Source organism: Bubalus bubalis, chromosome 6 (assembly GCF_019923935.1).
Source record: "Bubalus bubalis isolate 160015118507 breed Murrah chromosome 6, NDDB_SH_1, whole genome shotgun sequence".
NCBI classification, from domain to species: Eukaryota; Metazoa; Chordata; class Mammalia; order Artiodactyla; family Bovidae; genus Bubalus; species Bubalus bubalis.
The window spans coordinates 21,304,961-21,323,372 of record NC_059162.1 but is presented as its reverse complement, the minus strand read 5'-3'; the positions used below and the strand labels follow the sequence as shown (position 1 = coordinate 21,323,372).

Sequence of the window (18,412 nt, the reverse complement as noted above, 5' to 3'; positions counted from 1 at the left end):
GGCTGAACCTCTGATCGAGGTGTAAGGCAGCCGGTGTTGCGCTTTGTCTTGGGCTGCGTCTCTCTTCTGGGCATTTCTTCGGGGGCAGGGGATGGCTCCCTCCCTTCAGGGCGCTCCAACCGCAGGCTCTGGATCCCCGCCCCTTCTCCTGGTGCTGCAGGGCGCTGTGTGTCTGTGGGCCCTCGGGCGCCCGCTTGTATCCACCCTGACCTAGAGAGGACACCGCACCTCGTCCGGTCCAAGCATGACGGCAGCACGCCGGACGCGACAGAAAGACGACGAACCCGCTCCTCTGTCTGGACATGGGAGGTGAAAACTAGGACCTGTAGGGGAGGAAAGCAAGGGGAAATCTCATGAAACTGAAAGGTTGTTGTTGAATCACGCAAAGATACCGGGATTCTTGGCCCTCGGAGGAGAAGAATTCAATCCGGGGCCAGAGACGAGGCTTGATCGCTCAGAGCTTTTGTGTAATAAAGTTTTATTAAAGTATAAAGGAGATAGAGAAAGCTTCTCACATAGGCATCAGAAGGGGGCAGAAAGAGTACCCCCCTGCTAGTCTTCGGCTGGATGTTATATAGTCACTAGCAAGCAGTCTGTTAATGAAAGAAAGGAATGTCTTAAAATTCAGAATGGCACCAGGCCCCTCACCCATAAGATGCATTTTGGGATAATCTTGGCCCCAAATGGTTTATCCTGGGCCATAAAATGATTAACTTGAATCTTGAAGAAGGGCAGACCACCATACAAATAGTTTCATTTACATAGATTAGGGGAACAATATCTGAGTATAACATACTGGTTTGTCAAATAGGTTCTGAGCCAAGAGGCGGAACCGACTTGAAGACCGAGTTTGGGGGTAAATGCATAGTACATTAGCATAGCTTAAGACAAACATTTCCATAAGAAAAAGGCATTGCTTAACTTCAGGTGAAACCAGGTGTCATTATGGCAACACAGTATTTTAAGAGAAACCTTCTTTTAAATTTGTATAGAGAAGGAAAAAATATCGCTAGTTTGTTTCCTCCTGCCGCTTAAGAGAAATAAAAATGTCTGACACTTGCAGGCTATTTCCTCCGTTTGGAGACCCCTGGCCTTCCTGCCTGTTACCCTCTGAAAACGTCCTGATCTAAAGCCATTTTCAAGCCCGCCTCTTTGGGGACTCAGACCTCCAGACGCACTCGGAATCCACGCGGAATCAGCTGGAGCCCCGCGGCCCTGGGGGCTGGTGCGCACCCTGGGTTCGCCTTCCTGGGGTTTGAGCCCCTGAACCTCAGACGGGAAGGAAACGCAGTGACCGCCGCACTAAGAAAAGGAGAAAAGCCACTGCTGGAAAAAAAACGGCACATGCATCCCTAAACTTGAGAAGCTTTATTTCTAAAGGAAACCAGAGACAGACAAACACACAGACAACATTGCATTAAAGTCTTTCAGCGAAAAGAAATTCTGCCTGCTGTGAGGTGAACAAGAAAGCTCTTCAAGACACCTGCTTTCTGAGAAAACCGCCTTTACCTCTCTGTTAAAATTCACTCTCCATGAAATGTTGAACTGGAAAATTCAAACTGGAAAAAAGGCAAACAAAAGACTTTTCAGACATTGTAAAATGTATAGCAAAGCTGTCCTTCAAGAATAATCTCTGATGAGAAAGGAATGAAGACCGTCAGATCTGGGTGGACCGCGCCTGGCTCCTCCGCGGCTTTATGCGGGGCCAGGTCGGCAAACGAATTCAACAAATGACCTGAGCCTCAGCCTTTGCTGCACTTCCTGCTAAACTTGAAAATGTGATGCAAGTCTTGCATTATCTCAGTTATATTATATCCTGAGGAACCCCTGCCCCCACCCCCTCCCAGTGCCCGACGGCACCATAGAAGTGCTGTGATGGGGCTGTGAGAGAGCGCGGGTCAGGCGCATCGGAGCAGAGGGGAGGGCAGGTCAGAGGAGAGGGCATGTCATTCGTTTCACGAGTGGAATTTAAAGCATCGAGCTCGCTGCCCGCTGGCGCCATGAAGAGGGACTGTAAAGCGCGCATTCGCAGCCTGAAAGGGCTGCGTCCACCTTGCAGGACGTCGGGCCGCCTGGGGATCAGACTCACCTAACTCCCCTGGCTGCTAGGGCTCCTGAAAACTGAGGCCTCAGCGGGGGCGACCTCTGAGCTTGGGCGCAAAGCTGGCACACAGGGACCTCGCTCCTGGAGAGGCGTGGAACCCTAAATCAGCCTCTTTCAGGAACTGCAGATCCTTACTTGACGGATTGCCTGTGTTTCCAGAGTCCTCTTCCTTAGAAAATTTGAAGGTCAGGTGTGTTCAAACATGCAGTTCTTGGATATGTCACTAGACAAAAGCGGCCATGTGGTTTCCGTAGTGTAGTGGTTATTACGTTCGCCTAACACGCGAAAGGTCCCCGGTTCGAAACCGGGCGGAAACAACTCCACTTTCCCGCAAGCTTTTAGATTCATATTTTAAACCCAAAATGAAGGCCTGCCACGTGGAGTGAGGTTTGGAACTTCAGCTTCACCGTCAGTCTTTCCAGTGAATATTCAGTGTTGATTTCCTTTCCTGACTGGTTTGAACTCTCCTTGACCTGCATACAGGTTTTTCAGGAGGCAGGTAAGGTGGTCTGGTATTCCCATCTCTTGAAGAATTTTCCACAATTTGTTGTGATCCAAACAAAGGCTTTAGCGGAGTCAATGAAGCAGAAATAGATGTCTTTCTGGAATTCTCTTGCCTTTTCTATGATTCAATGAATGAAAAACGGAGGAAAAGAATAGAACAAAATTATTCGGAAAAATATATGGAAAAAGTTAAATAGAGACCACTACTAACAGTGGAAGAAACTTCATTGGTAAAAGGAGATTACAGGATGATGATGATGAGCCTACTCTTTCATGAATTCTAGGATTCCCAGTCAACCTGTTTTCCTGCAGAGATCCTCTCTGAGGATCAGGTACTATCTGGTCGTACGTCCTTCTGTGTTGGGTAGTAGTGGAGCTTGGGAGAGGATGCCCAGACTAGAAGCAATCGTACATCATTTACATTCTAAAACAGTGAAACAACTCCCTGGGTGGGCTCGAACCACCAGCCTTTCGGTTAACAGCCGAGAGCGCTAACCGATTGTGCCACAGAGACCTGAGACAAGTTTATTCCTCCCTCCCACCGAAAGCAAGCATACTTAGGGACCTAGGCAGAGCCACCTGTGTTTCGCAGCATGCAGTTTCCGCCTAATAGTGTGTCCCTAGCACGGCGTTTCTCCAGGCAACTGGAGAGATGGAGTCCACGCAGCCTGTTCGTTCCCGTCGGGAAGCCAAGATGTTCCTAGGGCAGAAGGTCACCTGAGCGCCCCCGCCGCGCATTGCGCCCAAGAGACGCCCCGAACTTGAGCCGAGGGGCCCCCGAAGGAAGCTGCTGGCTCTTGGTGTTTGCTATCCCTTCATCCGACCATTTGTGCTTCTGGGCAGCGGTTTAGTGCGTGTGGTCCGTGTGGCTGCAGCTGGCAAGAGAACAGTTTGTCGTGATCGACACAGTTAAAGGCTTTACCTGTCTTTGGACTTAGGGAAAAGAAAGGTGTGAGGCCGGCGAAAACATCCGAGGAAGGACAAGAGCAGGAGAGAACACAGAATGAGCCAGAAGAGAGAAAGGGACTGGAAGGGAGAGGAGCGGGCTGGTACCGCGGTGGGAGACGTCGCTGGGTTGGGGCATCGCAGCGCCTCACTCAGGAGCCATGCCCACCCTTTACTGAGGTGTCCAGGAATCCGGTTCACCCCAAATTGCAAAGCTGCTGGCCTGGCATTTGTTCTGGCATTTTCCTTTGCCGGTTCCATGAGGAAGCGCGAGGTGGGTGGTGTGGGTTTGCAGGTGAATGCAAGACCTATGGGCTACCTTGGGGATGACTGGTGGGAAAGTAAACACACAAATTCACTTTCCCCTTTGCAGGCTGGTCTTCAGGGTCTGGGTGGGAAACTAGAAAATCTGAGTGCCAATATCAGTATTTATTTAGAGATAAGGAGATCAATAGCCAAGCAGTCAGTGAAAGTGGTTATGTTGGTGGGGGAGTGGGAGTGGGAACCTGACTGGGGCCAGTGGAGTACTCTTTGGGGTATATGTAACTTGGTATCTTTCACATGTGTGTGTGTGTGTGTGTGTGTGTGTACACACATATATACATAGTAAGGTGCATTGCTTATATTTTAACTTTAAATTTTTACATAGTCATAAAAAATATATCTTATGTAAAATTCTGGGTCTTGTGTCATGTGTAAGAAGGTTTTCCACTTAAAACCTTAGTTTTTTTTTTTATTGGGGGATATTTGAAGCAAGGAATTGGACTACTGTTCTTTTGATGAGCTGATCAGATGAACTAGTAAACTGGCAGATCCCACCAGCCCAGGAGGCTACCACTGCCACTGTAAGGCATCAGGAACTTAAAGCCACACCCAGACTTTATGCAGTGCAGTGCCAAAATGCAACACCTTACACTCAGTGGTGACATGCAAAGTGCCATGTGCCCAGGCATGGTCTACAAGTTTTACATGGGTGTTCTCACTTTATCCTTTCAACAGTCTTCTATCGTATCATCATCCTCATTTCACACATGAGAAACCTCAGATATGGAAGGTTAAGTAACTTGTCTAGTCACTCAATCAGTGAGTGGGAATCTGAAGCCAGCATTTTGAACTGGAAGCCTGCCTGGCTCCACAGGATATGGTGCCCATCAAAGAGGAACACAAATGGTAAAAATGTTTGGCAAGAAATTTAAGACTGTATATTTCTTTCACAAAACACCAAGGAGGAGTCACGTAACATGAATAAAATTGTCTGCAATATTCTCATGAACCACTTGCCTCCCAAACACCTTCCTTATTCCAAGAGCTGCTCCCCTTGAATCCCCAACTTAAACACACCTTCTGCAAGAACTAGATTTTTCCTCCCTTTTATCCTTTCCTCTCACCTTTCTAATACCTCTTCCATAGCTCTTCTGTTCTTTCACTTCCAGGTCATTCATTTTTTTAATTACAAATATTGAATATATCTAAAGAAGGAAATAAGCAGTCATCCATAGTCCCACCTCCTGGAAGGGACTACTGTTATCATCTTTGCATGTTTTCCTTCAAATCTGTTTTTAAATTATCCTAAGTTGTAGCAAAAGGTGCATGGGTTCATGCTAAGTCATTTCAGTCCTGTCTGACTCTCTTGGACCCCAGTGACTGTAGCCTGCCAGGCTCCTCTGACCGTGAGAGGATTCCAGGCCAGAATAAGGAGTGGGTAGCTATGCCCTCCTCCAGGGAATCTTCCTGAACCAGGGATAGACCCCACATCTCTTGTGTCTCTTGCATTGGCAGGTGGGTTCTTTACCATTAGTATCACCTGGGAAGCCCCTAAAGTATGTAGGTTTATTTTTCAAATTTCAAATAATGCACAAAATACAAATATGTAAAATTTTGAAACATCTTAAATTCAAAAGTAACTTCTGTTAATGTAGGTAAATGCTGCTGGAGTCATTTAGGTATATCAACAGAGAGAAGAATATATATAAATATGCTTTTATATGATTGAGCTCTTATAGGTTCTATTCCTATTTTCAAGTATTTCAATTTAATAGTGCATAAATTTAATGAAAAAGTACAAAAATAAAAAAACTGTTGAGCTTTCAGTCAAATTGTTTACCTTAAGAGATATACATTTCTAAAAGAACCCTCTAGTGCTAATAATAATTATAATTGAATTAAGTTATTAAAATTTGGAATGATTCTTCTCATTACTTTTTAAAAATCAAATTTCTTAAGACTTAATTTAAAAATAATACAATCTATCCATTTCAAGTTTGATGACTTTTGACAACTGAACATGCCCATGGAACCATTACCATGTTCAAGAACATCTCCAGCACTCCAAAATATCCTCTTGAGCCCCTTTGCCATCAGTCCCCCTGCCATGCCCTGTCCCAGGTGCTCAATGATCTAGTTCTTTTCACTAGGGATTAGTTTGCCTCATCTAGTAATTTGCATAAGTGGATCCACAGAGTATATACTCTTCATCATTCAGGGTGATGTTTTAATCCGTATTGTTGCTATGTAGCAGGAATTTGTTTCATTTTATTGAAGAGTAGTATTCCTTTGAGTGAGTATATCACCATTATATCTATTCACTTCATGATGGACATTTGAATGGTTTTCAGTTTGGAAACCATTATGAACAAAGCTGATATTAGCAAGTTCCTTTTGTGGGTATATGATTTATAAATTCCATTTAAAACTTTTTATAAATTCACAAATTTATTTTGTGAATGTGAATTCATTCACAAATTATGAATAAATTCATAAAGACAAAAATTTATTGAATTGTTTAAAAAATGTATTCAAATGTTACAAAAGACTGAAGTACCACCTTCTCTTCGATTGTTTCCTACCAGAACATCCTTAATATTAGCCACATGCTCTACCAGCTGTATTATTTGTTTATCTCATTTAATCTACACAATAGCTTCATGAAGTACTTATTATTTCTTTTATATGACACTTGCAAAATTGGCCTAGCAAATTGGAGTTGACCCAAGGTCAAAGGGAAAGTAAGTGGTGGCACCGGGACTAAAAGGAGGCCCCCAGATGTTGGGCTCATTAAACTTGGGCTAAATATTCTCTGCCTTTCCTGGTTTCCTGTCTACCTTTCACCCCTGATCTGTGTGCTTGAGGCTGACCCTGGCAACCAGCATTTCCAGGTCTTTCTTGCCAATGGACTCCAGTGGGTGTAGCCAAACAAATGAGATCAGAAGAGAGAGGGGAGGAATGTGAATGAAAAAGGTTGCCTGCCATATCAGCAAACAAAGCATGCTGTGCCGTCTGGCCACCAGCCACTACCAACCTTAATAAGTGCATAAGAAGAAACCTATCTGTTATTGAAGTAGGAAATGGCAACCCACTGCAGTATTCTTGCCTGGAAAATTCCATGAAGAGAGGAGAGTGGTCGGCTACAATGGAGTCCCAGGGAGTTAGATATGACTGAGCATGCATGACTGAACACAGACTGTGGGATCTTAAGTCCAAAAACCCTGGCCCACAGCTGTGAAAGCACCAAGTTCTAACCACTAGACTGCCAGGGATTTCTTATCACATCTTAAGACATCAGTTGCTGCTGCTGCTGCTGCTAAGTCACTTCAGTCGTGTCCGACTCTGTGTGACCCCATAGATGGCAGCCCACCAGGCACCCCCGTCCCTGGGATTCTCAAGGCAAGAAAAATGGAGTGGGTTGCCATTTCCTTCTCCAAAGCATGAAAGGGAAAAGTGAAAGGGAAGACACTCAGTCGTGTCTGACTCTTCGCTTCCCCATGGGCTGCAGCCTACCAGGCTCCTGCATCCATGGGATTTTCCAGGCAAGAGTACTGGAGTGGGTTGCCATTTCCTTCTCCAAAGATATCAGTTACCTGGGCTTAAACTTTGTAGAAGCACTTCATTATATGTGTATTTGAAAGATGCAAGAGACTGGATCATAAATATTCTCATCACAAAAAAGAAATGAGAATTATGTGATGGGATGGAGCTAGTTAATGCTCTGGTGGGAATTGTTTTGCCATATATAACTGTATCCAATCAACGTGCTGCACACCCTAAACTCACACAGTGTTATATGTCAATTATAACTCAATAAACCTGGAGAAAAAATTTATAAAAAAAGAAAGAAACCTATCTCTTGTATCTTTGGAACCCATCAAAAGCCTAGGGAGACACATTCCAGTGCTGCAAGTTCAAGTGCTACCCAGCTGGGGAAGAAGAAGTCCTGCTTACTCACTGGCCGCCTAGCCAAGGATGTCTGCTTTGGCTCCAGCTGCTGAGGAGAACTCCACCCACCTTCACCGGTGCCAGGAGGGCCTGGTCCCTGCCTATACTCACTTCATCCTCAGGAGTGGTTTAGATGAGGAAATCACCGAGGATTTCTTCTTTTCCCCTAATCTATTCCCACTCTTTCACTGTGTGTCTTCAAGACCACTGTTGGATGCTGAAAGTACAGGACTTAAAGGAGATGCTGCCCTTCTCCTACTGGTCTCTTCTTGCTGGGACCGTTACTGCCCTGGGGTTCAGAACCAGAGCGGCCAGGAGGGCACTGGCTGCCTGAGAACCTCTGTCGCCACGTGCATCCAAGTGCACCGTGCACCTGTGCCTCTCCAGCTCCCTGCAATTTGAATCTGCTGTCCCCGAGCTTCTCAGGTGGCAAGAGAAGAGTAAAGCAGTCCTCTTTGACCTGCAGTGATCTCCAGGGCTGGGAGGATCTGTGAGTTTATCAGCTCATCTGATCAGCTCAACAAAAGAGCAATAATGGTCCAACTCCTTCCTTCCGGAATGCTGAACTTCTTAAAAAAAATCATGGTTTTACAGAGGAAAACACTCCCCTACACATGACAATAGACCCAGAATTTTTAAAGACTTATACTTATGACTACACACAAATTTAAATCCAAAATACAAGCAATGAACTTTTGAAAATATCGTGTATGTAATACAATGTTACACACGCCCCCAAAACAGTAGTTTCCTGATCCCTTCCCATGTTCCTTTTTTCCAGGGATAACCACTTTCACTGACTGTTTGGCTGTATATCTCCTTATCTCTAAGCAAATATTGACGCTCGGATTTTCCGGAGCCCGACGCTGCAGACCGGCCTGCAAAGCTGAAAGTGGAGTGTCTGTGTAGTTCCCTGCCCGCCAGTCATCTCCAAGGCAGCAGCCACCTGCAGAACTACGTAACCCACCTCACCACTCCACAGGGAACCCGAAAAGGGAACTTTGTCAGAACAAATGCCAGGCCAGCAGCTTTGCGATTTGGGGTGAATCGGGTCCCTGGACACCTCAGTAAAGGGTGGGAGCTGCTCGCAGTGAGGCGCTGTGGTCGCCCCAACCCAGGGACCGCCCCGCCGCAGTACCTGCCCGCTCCTCTCTCTTCCAGTCCCTTTCTGCTTCTGGCTCATCCTCTGTTCTCTCCTGATCTTGGCCCTTCCTCGGATGTTTTTGCCGACCTCATACCTTTCCTTGTAACCTCTGAAAGTTCCAAATTATAAAGATCAGAGAGATGCTTCTCAGCACCGCGAAAGGACAACTAACTAGCTATTCAGGTCCATCACGGGCCTCATCCGTACTTTTCTCCCGAGCAGTAGAGGACACAAAGGTTTCCATCTGCTCACGTCGTGACAAATCATCTCGGCGGAGCAGAGTCGCGGCAGAACGAAGGGAACCCAGCCGTCGGCTCCGGACTCCCAGCGGCTCGTCTCCCCTTCGGCCCCGGAGCAGCCTGGCCGGGCGGCCCTGGATCAGGCACCTGGGTCTCCTCAGACGCCGAAATCTGCGACCTCTTTCGGTCTGAGCTTGGGACCAAAGGACGAGATTTCCAGAAGTGACGGTTCGAATCTTGACCGAACAGCGGCTTTGCGTGTCCAACGGAGACTTAAGAGCAAGAAACTCTGAATAAAATCATAATAAACTGGGACAGGGCCAATAAAAATTAGGAAGAATAGAGAACTTGAATAAAACACAGTTCTTCTCATTCAGGTCTGGAACCCTGGAACCTAAAGCTGTCGAGATTCCCGGCTGATTATCGACATCGCAGCCCCTCCACGTCTCCATTTAGTCACAGGGACAACTTTACTAATTAAACAGAAAGTGTCCACGAGATTTGAACTCGGATCGCTGGATCCAGGGTCCTCACCTTACACCATGGAGCCTATTTGGCAGTTCTCTTCTCTCCACTGCCAGGGAAATGGTATCTGCTTCTTCAGCCTCCATATGTCCCATTCCTACTCCCAAGACTTGAACACAGTTGACCCTCATCCCTTTTGCTTTCTTTCAGCTCCTTTTCTTTGATAGGCTCAGTTCACTCTCACCTCAGAAAATGAGGTAAAATCCACCATTTTGCTGGTTAAGCAGAATGTCCCATCTTGAAGTAAAATTTCTGCAAATAAGAGTGCTATTTGCCTTTTCCTTGCCTTCACCTTTTCTCATTGCTCCAAGAGGGCAGATGGTTGTCAGGGCAGGAGGCGGGATTTCCTGGGTCCCTTAGTTTTCCCATAGTACAGATTACCCTCCAAAGCCACTGCCACCACCTCTTATCTGTAACATGTAAAGTGTGTCAGCAGTGAAGTGGGAATGGAGACAGAACTCTCCTTTTCTTCATACATTTCTGATTTGGGAGGGGTAAGGTTTTCTCACAACAAGTGTATATTTGTTAGATTTACAATATAAGTAAAAATAACCATTTACATCAATCATTCAGACAAACCAGCTATACTCACCAAGAAGTGAAGGGAACTTCGCTCAGCCTAGTCTGACTTTGTGACCCCATGGACTGGAGCATGCCAGGTTCTTCTGTCTAAATGATTCTCCAGGCAAGAATACTGGAGTGGGTGGCCATTCCCTTCTCCAGGGGATCTTCCCAACCCAGGGATTTAACCTGGGTCTCTTGCATTGCAGGCAGATTCATTACCCGCTGAGCCACTAGGGAAGACCCAAACTCACCTGGGATGACTCAAAATCAACCACATGTTGAGGAGGACATGAAGCACAGCTCTGACACTTAGGCAGTCACAGACTCTTTGGTCAGGTCGGTCAAGTCAGTTTCTCTTCCATTTCTTAACATATCAAATCTAGAAATTGCAGTTTTAAAAAAGGTGTACAAATATCAAGGTACCCAAGAGCACTGTTTGCTGAATCAGTGGATCAGTGCATCAGAGGATGCACATCCCAGTTGTCTTATAGTACAGATGGTACTTATGTACCCAAAATAACACCAACACCACATTAAATATTTGCATGTATAATAGGTATAAATCCTATCAGGGCTCAGACTAATAATCTTTACTTCTTCATTATATCTCAAATGTGTTTCTTCCCTAAGCCAATACACATAACAGAAAAAATAGCACCAGTTTTAGGCCAGTCAAAAGAGTCAGAAAGATGGCTACTGTTGCCTTGAGACATATTTGTTTCCAGAGACTGGAGAGAGGTTGACTCAAAGAGGAAGGAGGCAAAGGGGAGGCTCTTGTTATGAGGAGGAAGTTCACAGCTCCAGGGTGAGAATATGAATCTTCTTTTTGGAAAATCAAGTTGCTGAGTGGTAACAAACAACACAAAGTCAAGGTTTATGAGTTCAAGGACCGGAAATGGATTCTGACTCATTAAGGAAAAAATGTTACATAAGAAAATATGTTGAGAGATCACAGAATGGCCAGGAAACCTGGAGAACAGGGCTCTCACAAGGGGCAAGGACAGAATCAGGTGAGGTTAGAACTGGGATGGGTGGAGATGTGTGTTCTTCCCATTTCCTCCAGCCTGCACATCCATCCTGATCAGCAAGCAGAGAACTGACAATGAAAGGTGGTCCAGCTACATCAGAGCAAACTTCAAGAACACTCTTGGAGCAAACTGCAAGAGCAATCAGGGGAGCCATTGTCTTGATTCTGTTTACAGAAATTTCTAGAAGTATCAAGTTAATTCAAGGTGAAATAAATAAGGGTAGAGTTTGTCAAAAGATTCTGAGAATAGTGACAACAATATTTATGATTTCACAGCTGATAACATGATACATCCAGTAGTTTCTAAACCCAGGCACATCTGACAACAAATGCTTACATTCCTCCCATTTTAAAGCAGAAAGAAGGGAGGTACAAGAAATTTTCTATATTTGTCTAAGCCCACATAAGGACAGAACTATTTTTACAACCCAGAATTTGTACACAGATAGTTGGATCTCTCTTCTCAGAAGTGGGTGTATCAAGATTTCTCAGTTGTAGGGACGGGAAGAAGACCAAGAAGAGGAGAGAAGGCAAGAGAGGGAGGGGGGAAGGGTAGAAGCATAAATTCTTTTATTCTCTCCTTCCTCCCCTCTCCTTAGGCCTCCTTGATTCTTGCCTGCACCAGCCCTGTCCCTCCTTCCCCACTCTGCTACCTGGAGTGGAGCAATGTTCAGCTCTAAGGATTCCTGCCCAAGCCTCCTGGGAGGTCTCCATGCCTTCCTCCCAAACCAGCCTTCCCAGCTTGGTTTTCAACCTTTCCCGCTCCCAGGCAAACCTCACAGAACGCAGACTACCCAGGCTGGGATGCAGGAGCTCCAACCTGCTGGGGCTGCTCTGGGGCCTTTCTGTTGCCCACCCCACTGGATGCTGCGGATTCCAAAAACTGGGATGAAGGCTTTCAAAAAAGAACCGTTCACTTCGAAAACTTTTCTGTATTTCCCTTCTCAACAGTCTTCATGGGACGAAGGGCTAAAGACGACAATGTATTCATCCAAGTCTTAGAGCATCGCAGTGAGTGCTGGACTCTGTCGCCGGCGTGGACACAGAACGAGCATCCCCGCGACCTCTGTGCTTAGTCGCTAAGTCCTGTCCGACTCTTTGCCACCCCATGGACTTAGCCCGCCAGGTTTCTCGGCCCATGGGGATTCTCCAGGTAAGAATACTGGAGTGGGTTGCACGCCCTCCTCCAGGGGATAGTCCCAAACCAGGGATTGAACCTGGGTGTCCTGCATTGCAGGCGGGTTCTTACCGTCTGAGCCCCAGGGAAGCCCACTCTGGTGGAAATCGCCTGGTGGACACAGGAAACCTAACACAGCACCGGAGGCCTATTCCAGGGTGGGCAAACTCTCATTCGTTGGGTGTAGGCGAGGACTTGGGAAGAGCCATCATGGGAGCCTACCGTGTGTTCAGCTGTACTTGGATCTATTTCGGTTCAGGCCCACAGGATTGGAGCCCTGGCTCCAGGTATCTCTGGGGGCTCTGGCATCTGTGGTCGGTAGAGGGCACGGAAGTGGCACCGTTTCCCTGGGGGCAGGGGTCTTACCCTAGGAAGAAGTGTCAACCCCAAAGATTCCAGGAAAAGCCAGTACTACTCTCTCCGTAGCGTTCGGCGGTTAACCGTAAAGGTTTGTGGTTCGAGCCCACCCAGGGACGGAGGGCTGGCATTTTAGAGGCCACCAAAGAGACTCCCTTTTGCCAGGAGAACATCAGAAAGTGCAGCGGCGAGCCGGCATGCAAGAGCACAGGAGTCAGGTACAAAGGAGCAGCGAAGAGGGCGGGTCCCAGGGGATTGGAAGCGTCGATCATTCCTGAGGAGCCCAGAGTACTGACCGCAGGCGCTGTGAAAAGGGCCACCGCGGCGCGGGACTGCAGCGTGGGAGGGGCGGCGTCCACACAGCTGGGCCGCAGAGTTTCCTGGCCTCGGACACACCCACCGTCCCCGCCTCCTGCTTCTTCCGGGAGCTCGGCAATCGGCTGGGGCCACACCTGAGCTCGGGGGCGGAGCTAAGGGTCTGAGGCCTCTGCGTTGGGTGCGGGACCCCGAATGCAGCCTGTGGGGGCCCAGTGTCCTCACTTGAGGAGATATGAGGAACTCTAAAGCAGGGGCCTGGGGAACTGGAGTCTCTGCGTCTGAGCGAGCTTCGGGCTTCAAGGTTCCTGTTTGAGTGTTAAAATTAGGTGGTCTAGATGCTGGTGGCAGCATTCGGGATTTCATGAATACAGTGTTAAGTACTGGAGGTTGTCCCGATTCCGTAGTGTAGTGGTTATCACGTTCGCCTTACACGTGATAGGTACCGGGTTCGAGACCGGGTGGAAACAGGTTGCTCTCCCCCACCACACCACCGGTGGTGTGAACCACCACTGATTGGTGGAACCACCTCGTCCTCACCCCCACTGGCTCAGTCAAGTCGTGCTCTTTTCAACTCCATGAACTGTAGCCAGTCAGGCTCCTCTCTCTATGGGATTTTCCCGCTACTTTGCTAGAAACCCATCGGGTCAGTGCAGCTGCCCCCTTCACTCTTGCCTGCCTCCCTGTGTCCTGCAGGGATCATAAAGTGTTCTGTCAGGACACAGAGGTGAAAAGTCCTTCTCTGTGGCTGGCGGAATAGAGAACCAGATGGGAAACGCGTCCAAGGGAGGGGGAGTATCCTCAAGAGCTTTCCAGGACTGTCGAGTGGGTGCTGTCAGGTGGGTCTAAGCCCCAGGATAATAATGCTTAGTCTTGTGTTGTTCTGGCCTTGACCCAGTCCCAGGTCCAGTCCGAATTCAAGCACAGAGGCATCCAGCTTTACCATACATATTCCACTCTCCCTCTCTCCAAAGTGGGGTAGTGAAGCACCTTTTCTATCTCAGGGAATAGAACCCAGTGGGTTGGGTTTTTTTTTTTTCCCCCTTGAACTTTCTGATTTGCTGAAATGTAACTCAGGAATATAAAAAACATTTAGCTTTAGATAAATTAGTTCTCTCCATGCTACTTACAAGAAAAAAATTCAAATTGATAATAAGGATGAATCTTGAATACTTTTAACACTCTAGACAATTCTAATAATTGATATATAATTGCATAGAAAATGTCCTGTCATACTCTCAGAGATGACTCCTGGTACGCCTTACCCAGCTTTAATAATTTTGGTCTAAAACCTACTTCATGTTGACTTTCAGATTTTCTAAGAATGTGGAAAATATTGGTGCCATACTATTAGACATTGTAGAAGTCTTATATTTATTTTCTATTCAAAATCCTAATGAAAATGAACTGCCTAAATTTGCTGTAGTGCTTTGATTCCCTTAAGCAAACTCTAATTCCAAAAAATATTTTCATTTATAAAATTCAAAATTTGTGCCACAGAAAATTAAATATACCATATACTATTTTTTCAACGAAGATTAAGTCATATAATCATAGAAATCATAGTTACTTATATTCCCCTTTCAACGTGGGGGTAAATGTTTTTAGGTATCATCTAATATGTGAATATCTGACATGGCAGCTCATACCGGCAACCATTTACCACAGGCACACTCGTGCAGTTACAAGACGGGCAGAGCGAAGCCCCTCGCGGGGCAGGATTCTGTGAGCCCAGCCTCTGCCTTTTACACCAAAGACCCAGGGGACCCGACGAGGGGGCGGCACTGGCTGGGCTGCTGCGCCCCTGGCCGGGGCTTGGAAGGCAGAGATGGGCAGAACCGCCCGGGTCCAGCGAGGACGCCCCGGATCCGTCCCACACCTGTCCGCAGTCTCCGTGTCAACCAGGCCGCTGAGGGTCGCGGGAGACCTCAGGCGGGTCCCTATTAGGGGAGTAAAAAGTGTTTCTCTTCTAAGTAGGCAGGAAGGTCCCACCGAGATTTGAACTCGGATCGCTGGATTCAGAGTCCAGAGTGCTCACCATTACACCATGGAACCCCCTCAGGAGCCACCTGGCATCCATCGCCAGACAACGGTATCCGCTTCTTTAGCCTCCATACGTCCCACCCATAAGCTCAGGGCAGTTCTCCTAAGGCCCTGAGGAGACTCCAATACGGTTGACTCCCCTAGGTGCTCAACCCTCTCGCTTTCTCTCTGCTCCTCTCCTTTGATCGACTCAGCTCACTCTCACCTCAGAAAATGAGGTGAAATCCACTTTGGGTTTTGTGCCAGGGAGGACCCCCTAGGTCTCTAACACCAACCACATATTCTGTTTAGGTTAACCAGAGTGTCCCATCCGGAGGTAAAATTTCTGCAAATAAGAGTGTTACTTTCCTTTTCTTTGCCTTCACCCTTTTCCCATAGCCCAGACGGGGCAGACGGTTGTCAGGGCAAGAGGCAGGGTTTCCTGGGTCCCTTAGTTTTCTCACAGCGCTGATCACACTCCTAAGCGGCCACCACCTCTTACCTGTAACATATAAAGTGTGTCAGTGGTGGAGTGGGAATGGAGACAGGAAAACTCTTCTTTTATTCTTCATATATTTCTGATTTGGAGAGGGATAAGTTATTCTCACAACAAGTGTATATTGTTGAATTTACAATGTGAGTAAAAATAACCATTTAAAGAAAACACTCAGACAAACGAGCTATACTCAATTAAAGTGAAGTCAATGTCGCTCACTCGTGTTTACTCTTTGTGTTCCTAGAGACTGTACCTCCCAGGCTCCACTGTCCAAAGATTCTCCAGATAAGAATACTGGAGTGGGTGGTCATTCCCTTCTCCAGGGGATCTTCCAAAATCAGGGACTGAAATAGGGTGTCCTGAATTGTAGACGGATTCTTACCGTCTGAGCCCCCAGGGAAGCCCACTCTGGTGGAAACTGCCCGGTGGACACAGGAAACCGAAGCACAGCCCCGGAGGCCTTTGCCAGGGTGGGTAAACTCTCATTCGTTGCGTGTAGGCGAGGAAACGGGAAGCGCCACCGTGGGAGCAACCCGGTGTTCAGCTGTGCTTGGATCTATTTCGGTTCAAGCCTGGAAGCTTCGAGGCCTGGATGGAGGTTTCTCCGGGGGCGCTGGCATCTGTGGCGGGTAGGGGCAGGGAAACTGCACCGTTTCTCTGAGAGACAGAGCGCTCACCCGGGGAATGAGTGTCTACTCCAGAGAGAGTCCAGAAGGACTAAGAGCTGCTGTCTCTGTGGCGCAGTCGGTTAGCGCGTTCGGCTGTTAACTGAAAGGTTGGTGGTTCGAGCCCACCCAGGGACGAAAGGGTGACATTTTACGCAACACCAGAGACTCTCTTTTGCCAGAGGACACCCGAGAAGTGATGCGCCCAACGGACTTGCAGAGAAACAAAACAGGAGTCAGGTGCAAAGGAACAGCGCGGAGGGCGCGTCCGGGGTGGACTGGAAGCGTCGGTCATTCCTGAGAGCCCAGAGCGTTGATCGCAGGCGCCGAGAACAGGACCACCGAGGCGCGGGTCCGCAGCCATGGAGGGGCGGCTTCCACACCGCTGGGTTTCGGGGTCACCTGGGCCTCGGCCGCACCCACTGTCCCCGCCTCCTGCGGCTTCCGGGAGCTGGGGAGTCGGCGGGGGCGACCCCTGAACTCAGGGCGCGCAGCTGAGGGTCTGAGGATTCTCCGTTGGGTTCGGGGCCCTGAAAGCAACCTGTGGGGGCCCAGGGGTCCTCACTTCAGGGGAGAGGAGGAACCCTAAAGCAGGGCCCTCGGGAGCCGCCGTCTCCGTGCCTGAGAGAGCTTGGAGCTTCAAGGTTCCTCTTTGAGTGTTAAGAGTTGGTGGTGTGATTACTGGTGGCGGGACCTGGAATTTCATGGATACAGTGTTCAGGAATAGAGCTTGTCCCGTTTCCGTAGTGTAGTGGTTATCACGTTCGCCTCACACGCGAAAGGTCCCCGGTTCGAAACCAGGCGGGAACAGGATTTTCTCTTTCTTTTTGCCCCCCCACCCCCGAGATGTGTCTTCTCTTTGGCAAAACCAACAGGCGCGAAAGGCACGGGGTGAGGCAGGGGACACAGCTGGAGGAAGATTTGGTGACCACCTGGAAGTCTCTTTATTCAGCGCTCGGAGAGGCCCCGGAGCCACGTCAGAGATCTGGAGGTGGACGGATCCGCTCATCACCCGCCACTCATCACCGAGCCTGACGACAAAGAAAACCGAGGTTCACTAGGAGAGCAAGACATGGACTCGGCAGCACGCAGCGCTACAGCTAGACCAGGAGGGACCCAGCCCGCTACTTTGTGTCCTTGCCCCAGAGCAAAAGCGACGCCCAGGAAAGGAGACGTGAAGGGCGATGAGCAGCGGGGGCACGGCTGGGAGCCCTGCACAGCTGCACACAGCCCTGGGCCGCTGCGACATTGCCTTTCCCGCTTTCTGACTTTCTGAAGCCTCATCTTCCACGCACCTTTCACCTGCAGAAGCTAAGTAACTAATTTGTTTACAGCTCCCTGGTGGTCTAGTGGCTAGGATTAGGTGCTTTTACCGCCGCGGCCTGGGTTTGATTCCGGTCAGGGAAAACTTTCTTTCAGCGTCTGCACTCACACAAGTCCTTCTCTTTCTGCCCAGATGGGAACTGTATTTTGCTTAAAGGTCCAGTGCAGAACATTTCTGCACAGAGTTTCTAAATGCTGCTGAGTCCGGGCTTCAGGGTCCTGGACCTCGGGCTGGCTGTTGGAGCTGAGATGCCGTGAACAGCCTGTGCTGGCCAGCTCTGGCTTCCACTATTTTCTCCTGGCATGGTAAACCCAGAGTCTTACTTAACAAAGTTTTCATTGAAAGAGAATGTGAGGCTTCAGTTCCAAAATTCATTAAAATCCAATACCAAAAGCTTTTGTAAGATACCAAAAGTTTGCAAGAAAACGAACATCCTATATCCTGTACCTAAGTGCCCAGTTAACATCACATTCTTTCTTTATATAAGAGTCATGACATCACTTGATAGTAACGTGCCAATATCTCGGGATTGTTCCTTTCCTTTGGCGTCCCTCTCAAAGCTAACTTTTGTGGGACCTGTCTTCCAAGGCCAGGTAACAGCTTTCCTGTCCAGAAAGGGGACCTCTTAGCCCTTCAGGAACCTGGAATCCATTCTCTTTAGGGTGTAGAAAAGGTATATGTGTGTTAGTCGCTCAGTCCTTTCGGACTTTTGGCCATCCCTTAGACTGTAGCATTCCTCTGTCCATGGGCGAGCAAAGCTCAAAACAAACACAACACAACACAAACACAACA

At 48.0% G+C, this 18,412-nt stretch overlaps 5 non-coding genes across 5 annotated transcripts; 3 read left to right on the top strand and 2 right to left on the bottom strand.

Annotated features, from left to right (window-relative positions):
- Window positions 1–2,348: 2,348 nt before the first annotated feature.
- TRNAV-AAC lies at window positions 2,349–2,421 on the top strand. The gene has a single exon. It is a non-coding gene; the product is annotated as a tRNA-Val (tRNA).
- A 627-nt stretch (window positions 2,422–3,048) lies between these two features.
- Window positions 3,049–3,122, bottom strand: TRNAN-GUU. The gene has a single exon. It is a non-coding gene; the product is annotated as a tRNA-Asn (tRNA).
- An 11,974-nt stretch (window positions 3,123–15,096) lies between these two features.
- TRNAQ-CUG lies at window positions 15,097–15,168 on the bottom strand. The gene has a single exon. It is a non-coding gene; the product is annotated as a tRNA-Gln (tRNA).
- A 1,192-nt stretch (window positions 15,169–16,360) lies between these two features.
- On the top strand, window positions 16,361–16,434 carry TRNAN-GUU. Its single transcript has one exon. It is a non-coding gene; the product is annotated as a tRNA-Asn (tRNA).
- Window positions 16,435–17,033: 599 nt separating this feature from the next.
- TRNAV-CAC lies at window positions 17,034–17,106 on the top strand. The gene has a single exon. It is a non-coding gene; the product is annotated as a tRNA-Val (tRNA).
- Window positions 17,107–18,412: the final 1,306 nt, after the last annotated feature.